The following is a 14,306-nucleotide window of genomic DNA, read 5'->3' as shown; positions in this document are numbered from 1 at the left end:
CGTCCAATCAAGCCTGTGACCTTTCCCCAAGAACCCTCCCCTCGAGACTCCAGGACCTGAGAATCCCTGGAAAGTGGGTTTTCACCATAGCACGGCTCTTCTACACCAACCTCTTCCTTCAAATGGCTGAATGGGACATTGCTGGTGACCCAACGCCTTCTAAGTGATGTGGGAAGTGGATATAAAATAGGCAGCCTCAGAAAAAGACCCCACCTCTGTCTCCTCTGAATCACGGGGACTCTGTGATTGCCCACCAGGGACAAAAGAGCAAAGCAGATGGTGCAATTTCATGCTTTTTTCTGGAGAGTTAAAAATATCATCAATCATGTACTTAGAAATTGGCAGTCACTGAAGTTCTGAGATTCCATAAGTCATTACCAGACAGAAAGTTCCTTAAGCAAAACACCACAGACCACCAAGCAGACATCATTACGATTTCTGAATGTGTAGGCCATCGGGGGAACCCAGAACGTTCTTTCTTAGCTTCCGTCATGGCTGGTGTACGTGCTTCCGTGCCACCAGTCAGAGGCGTTGAATATGAGACCTCCTTGGAGTGAGGGTCTCGAGGAGGCAATGCCATCTCGCTCTGCCGTGGAGACAGCAGCGGCTTCCGGCTTAGGGGTGGCCGGAACTGCGAGCCTGAGTTTCCGTCCATGGGGTAGCACTGACCGGTGGCCCTGGAGGGGTCCGGCACTCCTCACCAGGCCAGCTCTGCTGCAGCCTTTTGGGCGCTGATCCTGGAAGCTTAGCTCGGATGTGGGTCTCCATTCCTGACAAGGATGCTGGGAGATACAGTATGTTCATGAACTCCGTTGCTGTTATATAAACCAGAGGCAGCCTCTGAGGCTTGCAAATAAGAATCCCAAGTAAGAAAACACCCATGGCCTTTGTTTATGTATATGGGAAGTGGAAATATTTTGGCTTATTCTAGCTGGTCTATGTCATGAATAAACTTAATCGGACAGAAGAGGTCTAAGATGCTAAAACTGCCTCTGGGGGAGGCAGGCCTTGAACTAGAGATCTTTCCTGGGACCTCAAAAGGACCCTCAGAAGCTGTCCTATGGAGTGACTGAGGGACCTGCATCCAGAGCTCTAGAAGCCTTTCACTGAGAATAAATAAATAATCTTGCTACAAATATCTTGTGTTCCCCAAATCTGAAAAGTTTATGGGCCCAGGAGATACTTGCTTTGGAGATGCCAATCCTCTTCCCATTGCCTTTCTTTAAACCATGCATACACTACCCAGATTTAGGCATTAATTATTTGGGGTGTTGTTTTTTCTTCTATATTAGATTGAAAATTCTGACTCCATGTGTGAAGGAGAAGGTGGAAGAAACAGATGCCTCCCATCTGATGAGATGCTTGGAGAAGGTTGTGGTGGGCTGGGTACTTTGATTTTTCTCGGTAAAAAAATTGCAAAATGTAATACATATACAGGAAAGCACGTAAAATGTATTTGGCCATTAAAGAATTATAAAAAAGTGAACATGCATCTCACTATTGCTGAAAATGAGCCTGAAGAATATGACCGATAGTCTACGAGCCCCATGTCTGTCTTGCAGTGCTTTCCTCTTATTCTCCTTTAAGAATAACTAGCATTCTACTTTTAGGAATAGTCCATAATCATTCTTTTGCTTTTCTTTATAGTTTATCATCTATATATGTATATCTAAAAATACTATTTCATTTTTCCTATTTTTATACTTTATATAATAAACACATCATGTTCTTCCTTTGTGTATCTTTTGCATAATGTTATGTAAATCCCTGGTAGCTCAGTAGTAGTAAGAATCCACCTGCGATGCAGGAGACATGGGTTCAATTCCTGGGTTGGGAGGATCCTCTGGAGAAGGAAATGGAAACGCACTCCAGCGTCCTTGCCTGGGAAATCCCATGGACAGAGGAGCCTGGAGGGCTATACAGTCTATGAGGTCACAAGAGTCAGACATGACTTAGGGACTAAAATCACCACCTTGTGAAATGTGTGCATGTGGTCGTAATTCATGTGTTTTTCACTGCATGGTAGTCACACATGCTATTGTGTGACTGTCTCTTCTAGTGTTGATGAAGCCGGGGTTGGTTTCTAGTACTTGGCTTATTGCACGTAAGGCTGCTGTGGACATTTGGAGTGCGGCTCCGCGTGGACACATGCACATGTGTTTGTACAGATGCCTGATGGTAGGACTGCAAGGTTCGAGGGATGCTAAATTGTTTTGTCAAGTGGTTGTACCACTTCTCAGTGATAAAGGTACAGTGAGGGAGAGCCCTGCCTTCTGACATACACTTGCTGGTGTTTACAGTGGTCTCTCCAGGTGGTTTTTTTGGAGAAGGTCATGGCAGCCCCCTCCAGTGTTCTTGCCTGGAGAATCCCAGGGACAGAGGAGCCTGGGGGGCTACAGTCTATGGAGTCATGGAGTCGGACACGACTGAAGCGACTTAGTGCGCCAGGCAGTTTTAGGTTCTGTCTCCCTGAGAATACTAGTAAAGCATAGTATAGCGTGTTATTTATTGAGTTATTGGTAACCAGCTGGCTTTTGGTAATCTGAGTTTTTTCTACCATGAATTGCCCTTTCAAGTCCGATACTCTTTTCCCTGCTGCCTTTTGTTTTAAATTGTAGTTGGTTTACAGTGTTGCGTTCGTTTCTGGTGTGTAGTGAAGTGATTCAGAGATATATATATGTATGTATCCTGACCCTTCAGCTAGAACGGTTCCCTGATACCTTGTAACCTGCAAAGAGGGAGCCCTCGGGGAACAGGGCAGGATTTCTCAACCTCGGCACTGTTGACATTTTTTTTTAAATTTTATTTTATTTTTAAACTTTACAATATTGTATTAGTTTTGCCAAATATCGAAATGAATCTGCCACAGGTAGTAAAGTTGCAGGATATATAAAATCAACACACAGAAATCCCTTGCATTCCTATACACTAATAATGAGAAAACTGAAAGAGAAATTAAGGAAACAATTCCATTCACCACTGCAACGGAAAGAATAAAATACTTAGGAATATATCTACCTAAAGAAACTAAAGATCTATATATAGAAAGCTATAAAACACTGGTGAAAGAAATCAAAGAGGACACTAATAGATGGCAAAATATACCATGTTCATGGATTGGAAGAATCAATATAGTGAAAATGAGTATACTACCCAAAGCAATTTATAGATTCAATGCAATCCCTATCAAGCTACCAACGGTATTCTTCACAGAGCTAGAACAAATAATTTCAAAATTTGTATGGAAATACAAAAAACCTCGAATAGCCAAAGCTATCTTGAGAAAGAAGAATGGAACTGGAGGAATCAACCTACCTGACTTCAGGCTCTATTACAAAGCCACAGTTATCAAGACAGTATGGTACTGGCACAAAGACAGAAGTATTGATCAATGGAACAAAATAGAAAGCCCAGAGATAAATCCATGCACATATGGACACCTTATCTTTGACAAAGGAGGCAAGAATATACAATGGATTAAAGACAATCTCTTTAACAAGTGGTGCTGGGAAAACTGGTCAACCACTTGTAAAAGAATGAAACTAGAACACTTTCTAACACCTTACACAAAAATAAACTCAAAATGGATTAAAGATCTAAATGTAAGACCAGAAACTATAAAACTCCTAGAGGAGAACATAGGCACTGTTGACATTTTTGAGGGAGTAATTCTTTTCTCTCAACAGCAGTGGGGGGCTTCCCTGAGCATTGTGGGATGTGCCACAGCATCTCTGGTCTCTCTCCCCTAGCTGCCAGTACAGTGTGACAGCAGAAGGGTCTCCAATATCGCCAGACGTTCCCCAGACAAAATCACATTGGTTGAGACCCACTGGAGGAGCGACAGATGATAGTTTATAAGTGAGAAGATATCCGTAAGCGGGAAAAGCAGGTCACAGAACAGCTTGCACACCGTGATCCTCTTTCTATTTGAGAAAACCCCTTGTCTACACATTAAGTGTTGGATGGTGAGTGTTGTCTATTTTATACTATCTGTGTTTTGGTGTTTTTCTGATTTTTAGACGATGGGAATATAGTAGCATGAAATAAAAACAGGTATTTTATTTGCATTTCTCTGATAATGAGTGATGTTGAGCATCTTTTCATGTGTTTGTTAGCCATCTGTATGTCTTCTTTGGAGAAATGTCTATTTAGTTCTTTGGCCCATTTTTTGATTGGGTCGTTTATTTTTCTGGAGTTGAGCTGTAGGAGTTGCTTGTATATTTTTGAGATTAGTTGTTTGTCGGTTGCTTCATTTGCTATTATTTTCTCCCATTCTGAAGGCTGTCTTTTCACCTTGCTAATAGTTTCCTTTGATGTGCAGAAGCTTTTAAGGTTAATTAGGTCCCATTTGTTTATTTTTGCTTTTATTTCCAATATTCTGGGAGGTGGGTCATAGAGGATCCTGCTGTGATGTATGTCGGAGAGTGTTTTGCCTATGTTCTCCTCTAGGAGTTTTATAGTTTCTGGTCTTACGTTTAGATCTTTAATCCATTTTGAGTTTATTTTTGTGTATGGTGTTAGAAAGTGGTCCAGTTTCATTCTTTTACAAGTGGTTGACCAGATTTCCCAGCACCACTTGTTAAAGAGATTGTCTTTAATCCATTGTATATTCTTGCCTCCTTTGTCGAAGATAAGGTGTCCATATGTGCGTGGATTTATCTCTGGGCTTTCTATTTTATTCCATTGATCAATATTTCTGTCTTTGTGCCAGTACCATACTGTCTTGATAACTGTGGCTTTGTAATAGAGCCTGAAGTCAGGTAGGTTGATTCCTCCAGTTCCATTCTTCTTTCTCAAGATCGCTTTGGCTATTCGAGGTTTTTTGTATTTCCATACAAATTGTGAAATTATTTGTTCTAGCTCTGTGAAGAATACTGTTGGTAGCTTGATAGGGATTGCGTTGAATCTATAAATTGCTTTGGGTAGTATACTCATTTTCACTATATTGATTCTTCCAATCCATGAACATGGTATATTTCTCCATCTATTAGTGTCCTCTTTGATTTCTTTCACCAGTGTTTTATAGCTTTCTATATATAGGTCTTTAGTTTCTTTAGGTAGATATATTCCTAAGTATTTTATTCTTTCCGTTGCAATGGTGAATGGAATTGTTTCCTTAATTTCTCTTTCTGTTTTCTCATTATTAGTGTATAGGAATGCCAGGGATTTCTGTGTGTTGATTTTATATCCTGCAACTTTACTGTAGTCATTGATTATTTCTAGTAATTTTCTGGTGGACCCTTTCATCGCAGCACTGTTTATAATAGCCAAGACATGGAAGCAACCTAGATGTCCATCAGCAGATGAATGGATAAGAAAGCTGTGGTACATATACACAATGGAGTATTACTCAGCCATTAAAAAGAATACATTTGAATCAGTTCTAATGAGGTGGATGAAACTGGAGCCTATTATACAGAGTGAAGTAAGCCAGAAGGAAAAACATAAATACAGTATACTAACGCACATATATGGAATTTAGAAAGATGGTAACAATAATCCGGTGTACGAGACAGCAAAAGAGACACTGATGTATAGAACAGTCTTATGGACTCTGTGGGAGAGGGAGAGGGTGGGAAGATTTGGGAGAATGGCAATGAAACATGTAAAATATCATGTAGGAAATGAGTTGCCAGTCCAGGTTCGATGCATGATGCTGGATACTTGGGGCTGGTGCACTGGGACGGCCCAGAGGGATGGTATGGGGAGGGAGGAGGGAGGAGGGTTCAGGATGGGGAACACATGTATACCTGTGGCGGATTCATTTTGATATTTGGCAAAACTAATACAATTATGTAAAGTTTAAAAATAAAATAAAATTGGAAGAATAAAAAAAAATAATAAATAAATAAAAACAATTAGCTTGTTTAAAAAAAAAAAAACAGGTATTTTAAATTTTAATATTTGCACATATGAATAAAAATCTTGAAAGGATATAAGACAAAATGGTAATGATAGTTACTTCTTAGCATTAGGACTTTGTTTGTATTTTCCTAATTTCTTAGAGAGGACACATACTAATTTTGTAATCAGAAATGAAGTAAACAGAAATTATTTCAAGCATAAATCCCAGATTTCAACTAACCATTACGTGCCTGTGGATAATTAGGCCCATTAGAGTGCATATTTCTAAATTTGAATGTTCTGTCCTTTCCAACGCTTGGACAAAGGCTTCATGATATTCCTGGTGGAAAATAGGTCTTACAAATGTTCTTCACTCATCTCATCACACCTCCGTCCCAGCTGAAGAATCACTTCTTAGTTTAATGTGAAAATGGAAACCATTCGGTGTCAGCATCCTTAGTATTTCTCCCCTCGAAATCTGTGTTAACTTTTTTCTCATCCTTTGTATTCTGTAAAGAATGATCTATGTGTTTTGTTTTTTTTTTTTTTCCTGAAATTCACCAAGAAGTTTTCCTCTTTTACTTTTATCTACCAAAATTAACGACAGAGTCCTTGAAGGAAATAAGAATGATGACTTTTCTCCCTTTTGCAACTGAGGTTCAAGATCTGGGATCCAGGATTGCCTGGGAGGGTCTGCATGCTTGTCTCTTATCTCATGTTTTGCTGAATAATCTGAGAGTGGAAAGTGAGCATTGAAACTTGGTAAAACTTCTCTATCATACCCTGCTTAGAGCAACGGCACCTCCATCCCATCCCACCCCTCTGTCAGTCATGTGGGGCTGCCGTCCACAGTCCCCAGCCTCTCACCACACCACCCCACCAACCGTATGGCCTCTGTCTGGAATGAGACTCCTGAGTGGAGACACACAAGGAGAGAGGTAGTCAGGGCTGGGTTACCTGGCATGGCAGAGTCTGAAGTTGCCATGGTTCTGGAGGAGTCGTGGGCTGTACCTACCTGACTATTTCCCTTCCCAACCCGGTCCAGTCCTGAGAGAAACTTCTGAAGTCCTACTTTACCTTCTCCAGGTACAGTAAGTCCCCCGCATATGAAGGAGGTCCATTCCGAGAGCAAGTTCATTGAGTCCAACAAAGTTATCCCAAGTACCTAGCTATCACAACCGACTATATAGTACTGTACTGTAATAGGTTACAATGCTTTCTGCATAAGTAATACATAGAAAGCAAACACAAAAACAAGTAAAACATTTTAAATCTTACAGTATGTACCTTGAAAAGTACACCAGTACCAGCTACATCATGGCTACTTTTACCCTTGCTGCTGGACATCCTGGGCTTGGAACAAAGAGACTGCCTTACTGTACTTCACACAGGACTGCACAGAAGCACACAGACGCACAACCGCTTGCGGAGGATGCACGCACGCGACAATGCATGCCAGACCCCTGAACTCACGCCTGTGACTGGACATATGAACGCACGTTCACATCATAAGTTCACAGCTTGAAAGTTCGCATGTAGGGGACTTAACCATAGTGGGGGAACCTCGCTTGAAGCTCAGGCTCAGTTCCACAGCAACAGAATAAACTGTAGTTATTTCCAGTCTTAGTAAGTGCTTACCACGTAAAAACAGGTGTGGCTGCACCTTCAAGTGGAAACTTTAATCCGAAACAGATAGAGCAATTAAGTCAAGGGAGGCTGAACACGTGTCAGTGCTGACGATAAGGAACAGACACATCAGTGAGCTTTATACTGAGTGAGGTTCCCCCTTCCCAATATACATGGCCTCTATTAAATTAGAGCTGCAGACTTTAAAATAACATGGGCTAAGCTATAGGTACTGCCTTGAGGAATAATGAACCAGAAGAAATTGGGAACAGAGTGGATAGGCACCAGCGATGTGCATTTTTTTCCTCTACCTCAAAGAGATGCTCAAACAAGAATATTCTGTCCAAGTTGACACTGTAACTTCATTCTGTAGGAGCAGTATTGGAGTAGAGCCAATTAGCTAGATTTTAGAAAACCCATCAAATAGTAACAGATTATTTTGCCTTACTTCTAAAGATTAGGACTTCTGCATATACAAAAGGAACACAATAATCTTAAATTTCCTTGCTTGGAATCATTCTAAGTCTTAATAATTTCCTAATGTTTATACTGTTTCTAGTATATATCCTCCAATTCATACTATAATATCTGGGCATGAAAGCAAAGATTAATTTTAATATTTTGTAATAATAGGCTGAAACCCAGTGAGATGAAATGACTTGCCAATGTAAACTGGCTAAATGACCTGAAAAATCAGAATAAAACCTCAGATCTGTGAGTTAAGTGTTCTTTCTACCAGGCCAGCTATCAGTTGTCATGCCCAGTTTAAATTAGATGACTCATCCATTAGCATAATTGAAGCAGTGCTTCACTAAAAATACCCAGCACTGGGTGTAGTGCTGTGAGGAAGGCAGTTTGTGAAGAAATTACCACAACCAGGATCTCCTCCAGCTATTCACAGAGCCATGCACTAATTTCACCGTCGATTTAAAAGGGTTTATTATGAGGGTTGAATACAGTCTGTGAACATTATGAATAATTGGAAACTGAATGCAGAAATTTATTTACATGGTCAGAGTACATGGGAAAGAAAGACACACTCATTTTAGAAACGACCAAAAGTAGGAATAAACAGCTGCCATACAGCCAAGATGAAACCTACATCATATGGCACCCCAACTCTTGGGAACTAGGAATTTTACCACTGAGCTCAGGGTTTGGAGCATTTGATTATGTGTCTCCATTAAGAAATAAAACTTTAAGCAGGCCACCCAAGATGGGCCAGCACCAAGCAGTATCTCCACTTCTGAGAGCTGTGGACCCCAACGCTCCTGACAGTTGAGACCAAGCTGCTGGGACCTTCTGCAGGCAGCCTGGGTGTTGGTATCAGCCTCTCTTCCTTTCTCCCTGGGTCTCACTTTTTATTTGATTTATCACATATTTTAAAATTTTTGGTTGAACTGTAATTTACAATGTTGTATTAGTTTCAGGTATATAGCAAAGTGATTCAGTTTTATATATATATATATATATAAAATATTTTTACATTCTCTTACATTATATGTTTTGCAAGATATGGAGTATAGTTCCATGTACTATATGGTAGGTCCTTCTTATCTATTTTATTAATATATATTATTTAGTCACTAAGTTGTGTCTGACTCTTTGTGACTCCACGGACTGTAGCCTGCTAGGCTCCTCTGTCCACAGGATTTCCCAGGAAAGAATACTGGAGTGGGTTGCCATTTCCTTCTCTGATTTTATATATAGTAGTGTGTATATTGGAGAAGGCAATGGCACCCCACTCCAGTACTCTTGCCTGGAAAATCCCATGGATGGAGGAACCTGGTAGGCTGCAGTCCATGGGGTTGCTAAGACTTGGACACGACTGAGCAACTTCACTTTCACTTTTCACTTTCATGTATTGGAGAAGGAAATGGCAACCCACTCCAGTGTTCTTGCCTGGAGAATCCCATGGACGGCGGAGCCTGGTGGGCTGCCGTCTATGGGGTCGCACAGAATCGGACACGACTGAAGTGACTTAGCAGCAACAGCAGCAGTGTGTATATGTTAATCAGGCACTTAATTTATATCCCCCCCACACTTTTCCCCTTTAGAAACCACAGGTTTGTTTTGTCTGACTATGGATCTGTTTCTGTTCTGCAAGTAAGTTCATTTGCATCATTTTTTAGGTTCTGCATATAAGCAATATCACATGGTATTTGTCTCTCTCTGTCTGGCTCACTTCACTTAGTTTGATCATCTCCAGGTCCATCCATGTTGCTGCAAATGGCGTTATTTCATCTGTTTTTTTGGCTGAGTAATATTCCACCATATATATAATAAATATATATGAATTATTGTATAATAAGTATATAAATTGTATAAATTAATTGTATAAATATATTATAAAAATATTATATAAATATGTGTAATATATAATATATATAACATATAATATGTTATACATATTATAATATATAATATGTTATATATTATATACTATACATAATATTTTTATATTATGAAATAATATATAATATATATAATTTTATATACTATACATTATATATTATGTGTAATATATAAAATATATAAGTATATTTTATATAAATATATTTTGTATTACATATAATATAATTATATAATATAATATATAAGTATATAAATGTATTTTATATCTAATATGCAAAAATAATTATAAATTATAAAATAATATATATTAAATAGTATTATATAGTATATGTCTATAATGTATAATTATATAAATTTATATATTATATAAATCCTATATAAATTTATAAATCTATATTATACATATAATAATAAATTTATAAATATGTATATTATATATATTATAAAATATATAAATTATATAAATATAATATATACAAAAATATATAATATTTTTGTATAATTATATAATTATATATATTTATATAATTATATTCTATAATATATATTATAAAGTGAAAGTGAAGTCGCTCAGTCGTGTCTGTTTGCGACTCCATGGACTGTAGCCCACCAGGCTCCTCCATCCATGGATTTTTCTAGGCTAGAGTACTGGAGTGGGTTGCCATTTCCTTCTCCAGATAATATATATTAAAATATATATTATATAATATATAAAATCATATATTTTATATAATTTAATCTATATTACATAATATACATAATTTAATATGTATACTATATAGAATATATGTATTAATGTATATAATGTATATAATATAATAACAATATATATAATAAAATAACCCAAAATATATTTTATATGTTTTATAATATGTTTATAATAAATATTTATATATTTATTTTATTATGAGTAACTATAATATATAATATGTTATATATTATTATAATACAGATTAAATATTATATAATAAATATATTAAATATATTATAATAATATATAATATAATATAAATATGTATATTATATTATATATTATGTCTATATTATTACATTTATTATAATATATTGAATATAATAAATATATTAAATATTATATAATATAATTATATTTATTCATATATTATATATTATATAATACATTATATTTTATTATAATAAAGATAATATAAATAATATATAATATAAAATAATGTAATACTATATTAATGTGTTATATATTATATATTTATATGTTTATTTTATATTACTTTATTTTAATTTATTTATATTAATTAATTAATATATATATGTGTATATATATATACACACCATGTCTGCTTTATCCGTTCCTCTGACAATGGACATTTGAGTTGCTTCCATGTCTTGGCTATTGTAAACAATGCTTCAGTGAACACTGAGATGCACATATCTTTTCAAATTATGGTTTTCTCTGGATATATGCCCAGGTGTGAAACTGCTGGATCATTGGTAGTTCTATTTTTAGTTTTTTAAGAAATCTCCGTAGTGGCTGCACCAGTTTACATTCCCACCAACAGTGTAGAGTTTTCTGACTGCAGTCAAAGATTGTGAGTAAGAGAAGCATTCCAAAACCACTCTTCTGAGTCATAGTGTTTAACATTTTCGTTCCACTCTATCTAGTTTAAAGTCTAATTAACTAAAGGGAAAGTGACCATAATTAGCTAATTGGAATTTTAAAAAAAGAAAGAGAACTTTCAGCTCAAAACTTAAGATCATATTCCTCAACAGTCAAATATATTGATGGGGTCACCCTCACACTCAGGACTTTTAGTACCAAAACGGGGGGCATCAGGGCCAACCAGGAGGCTAGTCACCCTAATATCTATGTGTATTGGAGAAGAAAATGGCAACCCATTCCAGTATTCTTGCCTGCAGAATTCCATGGACAGAGGCACCTGGTGGGCTATAGTTCATGGGGTTGCAAAGAGTCGGACACGACTGAGCAACTGATCTGATCTGATCTGATCTGAAGCGATTATCATGAACACTCCTTGGTAGAATAGGGCTTAATTTCCAAACTGACTGGAGAAGACAGTCATAAAAAGTCACGCTACTGTTACCAAATCTAAATATGATTTTTTTAATGTTATATTTAAGTTTAAATATTGAGCCTTAAAGGTTCAGTGCTGAAATGGCCTTCAGTCAGTTCAGTTGCTCAGTCGTGTCTGACTCTTTGCGACCCCATGAATCGCAGCATGCCAGGCCTCCCTGTCCATCACCAACTCCCGGAGTTCACTCAGACTCACATCCATCGAGTCAGTGATGCCATCCAGCCATCTCATCCTGTGTCATCCCCTTCTCCTCCTGCCCCCAATCCCTCCCAGCATCAGAGTCTTTTCCAAAGAGTCAACTCTTCGCATGAGGTGGCCAAAGTACTGGAGTTTCAGCTTTAGCATCATTCCTTCCAAAGAAATCCCAGGGCTGATCTTCAGAATGGACTGGTTGGATCTCCTTGCAGTCCAAGGGACTCTCAAGAGTCTTCTCTAACACCACAGTTCAAAAGCATCAATTCTTCGGCACTCAGCCTTCTTCACAGTCCAACTCTCACATCCATACATGACCACAGGAAAAACCATAGCCTGGACTAGACGAACCTTTGTTGGCAAAGTAATGTCTCTGCTTTTCAATATGCTATCTAGGTTGGACATAACTTTCCTTCCAAGGAGTAAGCGTCTTTTAATTTCATGGCTGCAGTCACCATCTGCCTTAATTTTAATTCAATCTATAGCTTTAAAAAATAAAACGACAAAACAAATCCCCTCCTTTTAAAATTAAAGGTCCTTAGAAAAATTGATATGAATTTGGAATAAGCTCAGAATCAAATAGGAATATTTAAATGAAATGCAGCCATCTAAACGGTGGCCTTCAGAGGAGGACTGCACAGGGCCCTCCCGAGTTGTGGAGTCAGGGTCCCCCTTCGTCTGTCCAGAGGGCCTGGCCATCAGCCTGGAGGCTCCTCTTCAGTTCCCTTGCTTCCAAGGCTGGAAACATCGATTAAATCATCATGTGTGAGAAATGGTATTTTCCCCAAATTTAACGCTAAATATGTGAAAGGCATGGGAGAGTCATGAATAATCCTTTGTTGTTAGCACATTTCTGCTCTTTTTTTTTTAAAGTGAAGTATAGTTGGTTTACAATGTTGTGTTAATTTCAGGTATGCAGCGAAGCTCTTCATATGTATATATATGTACACACACATATATACATGATTATATATATATTCCTCTTCAGATTCTTTGCCACTATAGGTTATTACAAGATAGTGAGTGTATCTGTGCTATATAGTAGGGCTTTGTTGTTTGTCTGTTGTATATATAATAGTGTGTGGCTGTTTGTCCCAAGCTCCTAGTTTATCCCCCTTTCTCCTTTGGTAGCCGTGTTTGTTGTCACTGTCTGTGAGTCTATTTCTGCTATTTTTATCACCTATTTTGGAGAGGAAAACAAGCTGCCGTTTGCTAACACATGTATGGCCGGTGTACATGGACGGGGCCCCAGGAGACGGGGAGGCCCGCTGCTCCTGACTCCCTGAGCCTGCCCTTGGGGAGGCTGTGAGTCCCTGAGCTGCTGAGTCACAGCCGCCCCGGTGAGTCACCGACGTGAGCACAGAGTTGACAGCAGTAAGTGGCACTGCACTGCCACTTTAAAGCGATTCCCACACTTGAGTGCATTAGAAGAAGGAGGGAGAAGGAAATGGCAGAAGGAAATGGCGACCCACTCCAGGCTTCTGGCCTGGAGAATCCCATGGACTGGAGAGGAGCCTGGCGGGCTACAGGCCGTGGGGTCGCCAAGAGTCGGACACGACTGAGCGACAGAGCACAGCACAGTGCGTTAGAATCACCTCGCTTGTTAAAAGCCAGACCCCTGCGCTCCCCACCAAGGTTTCTGAGTAAGTTTGGGATGAGTCTGAGAACTTGCATTTTTAATAAATTCCCAGGTTGTTGCTGGTGGCCTAGGATCGTGCTTTGAAAACTATTGGTTTCTCTCAGTGCCACACACACACACACACACGTGCGCACAGGGCAGAATTTTCACGTGGTTGGAGAGTTCAGGAGGTCAGATATAAATTTTACAAGTATAGTAATACTTAATATGAAAAACTGCCAAGATTTATATGTTAAGAAAAAATTTTCTCACCCTCCCCACCCCTCACCCAGCATCAAGTCTCAATTTTGTAGATAAAAAGATTTTAGAAATTACCTTATAAAAAATTTCCGCTGTAGCAAGAACTATAGCATGGCTCTTTTATGCCATAGTTGCAAATTCTCTTTATAGCCTTTGCGTGTAACACACCTTTAGAAACAGATGAGTAAGCTTACTTGTGAATCATTTACAACACGGCTACAGCTTTTAACCCATCATTAATTTTCACAATAGCTGTTGCTTTATGACTCAAGTAATTAACTAAACAATGTTTCACAACCATTTTAAACAACTGGTTATATCGAGGGCCTTAAGGTGTGTAG

General features: G+C 38.2%; 1 long non-coding RNA gene across 2 annotated transcripts in view; it reads left to right on the top strand.

The window, feature by feature from the left end:
• The window catches only part of LOC147343889 (uncharacterized), a 140,624-nt gene that overhangs the window by 113,187 nt on the left and 13,131 nt on the right, over positions 1 to 14,306 (top strand). The window contains exon 1 of one of the 2 annotated variants that reach the window (XR_015156390.1): positions 12,943 to 13,729. The exons of the other annotated variant lie outside the window; for it this stretch is intronic. This is a non-coding gene — a long non-coding RNA (uncharacterized LOC147343889). Of the gene's footprint in view, positions 1 to 12,942; positions 13,730 to 14,306 lie in introns of those variants that run through there. 2 annotated transcript variants of the gene reach the window in all.

This window comes from Bos grunniens, chromosome 27 (genome assembly GCF_055505025.1).
Source record: "Bos grunniens cultivar Pamir isolate PY7600 chromosome 27, Bosgru_T2T1.0, whole genome shotgun sequence".
Taxonomy (NCBI): Eukaryota; Metazoa; Chordata; class Mammalia; order Artiodactyla; family Bovidae; genus Bos; species Bos grunniens.
This window is presented reverse-complemented; position numbering and strand designations above follow the sequence as displayed.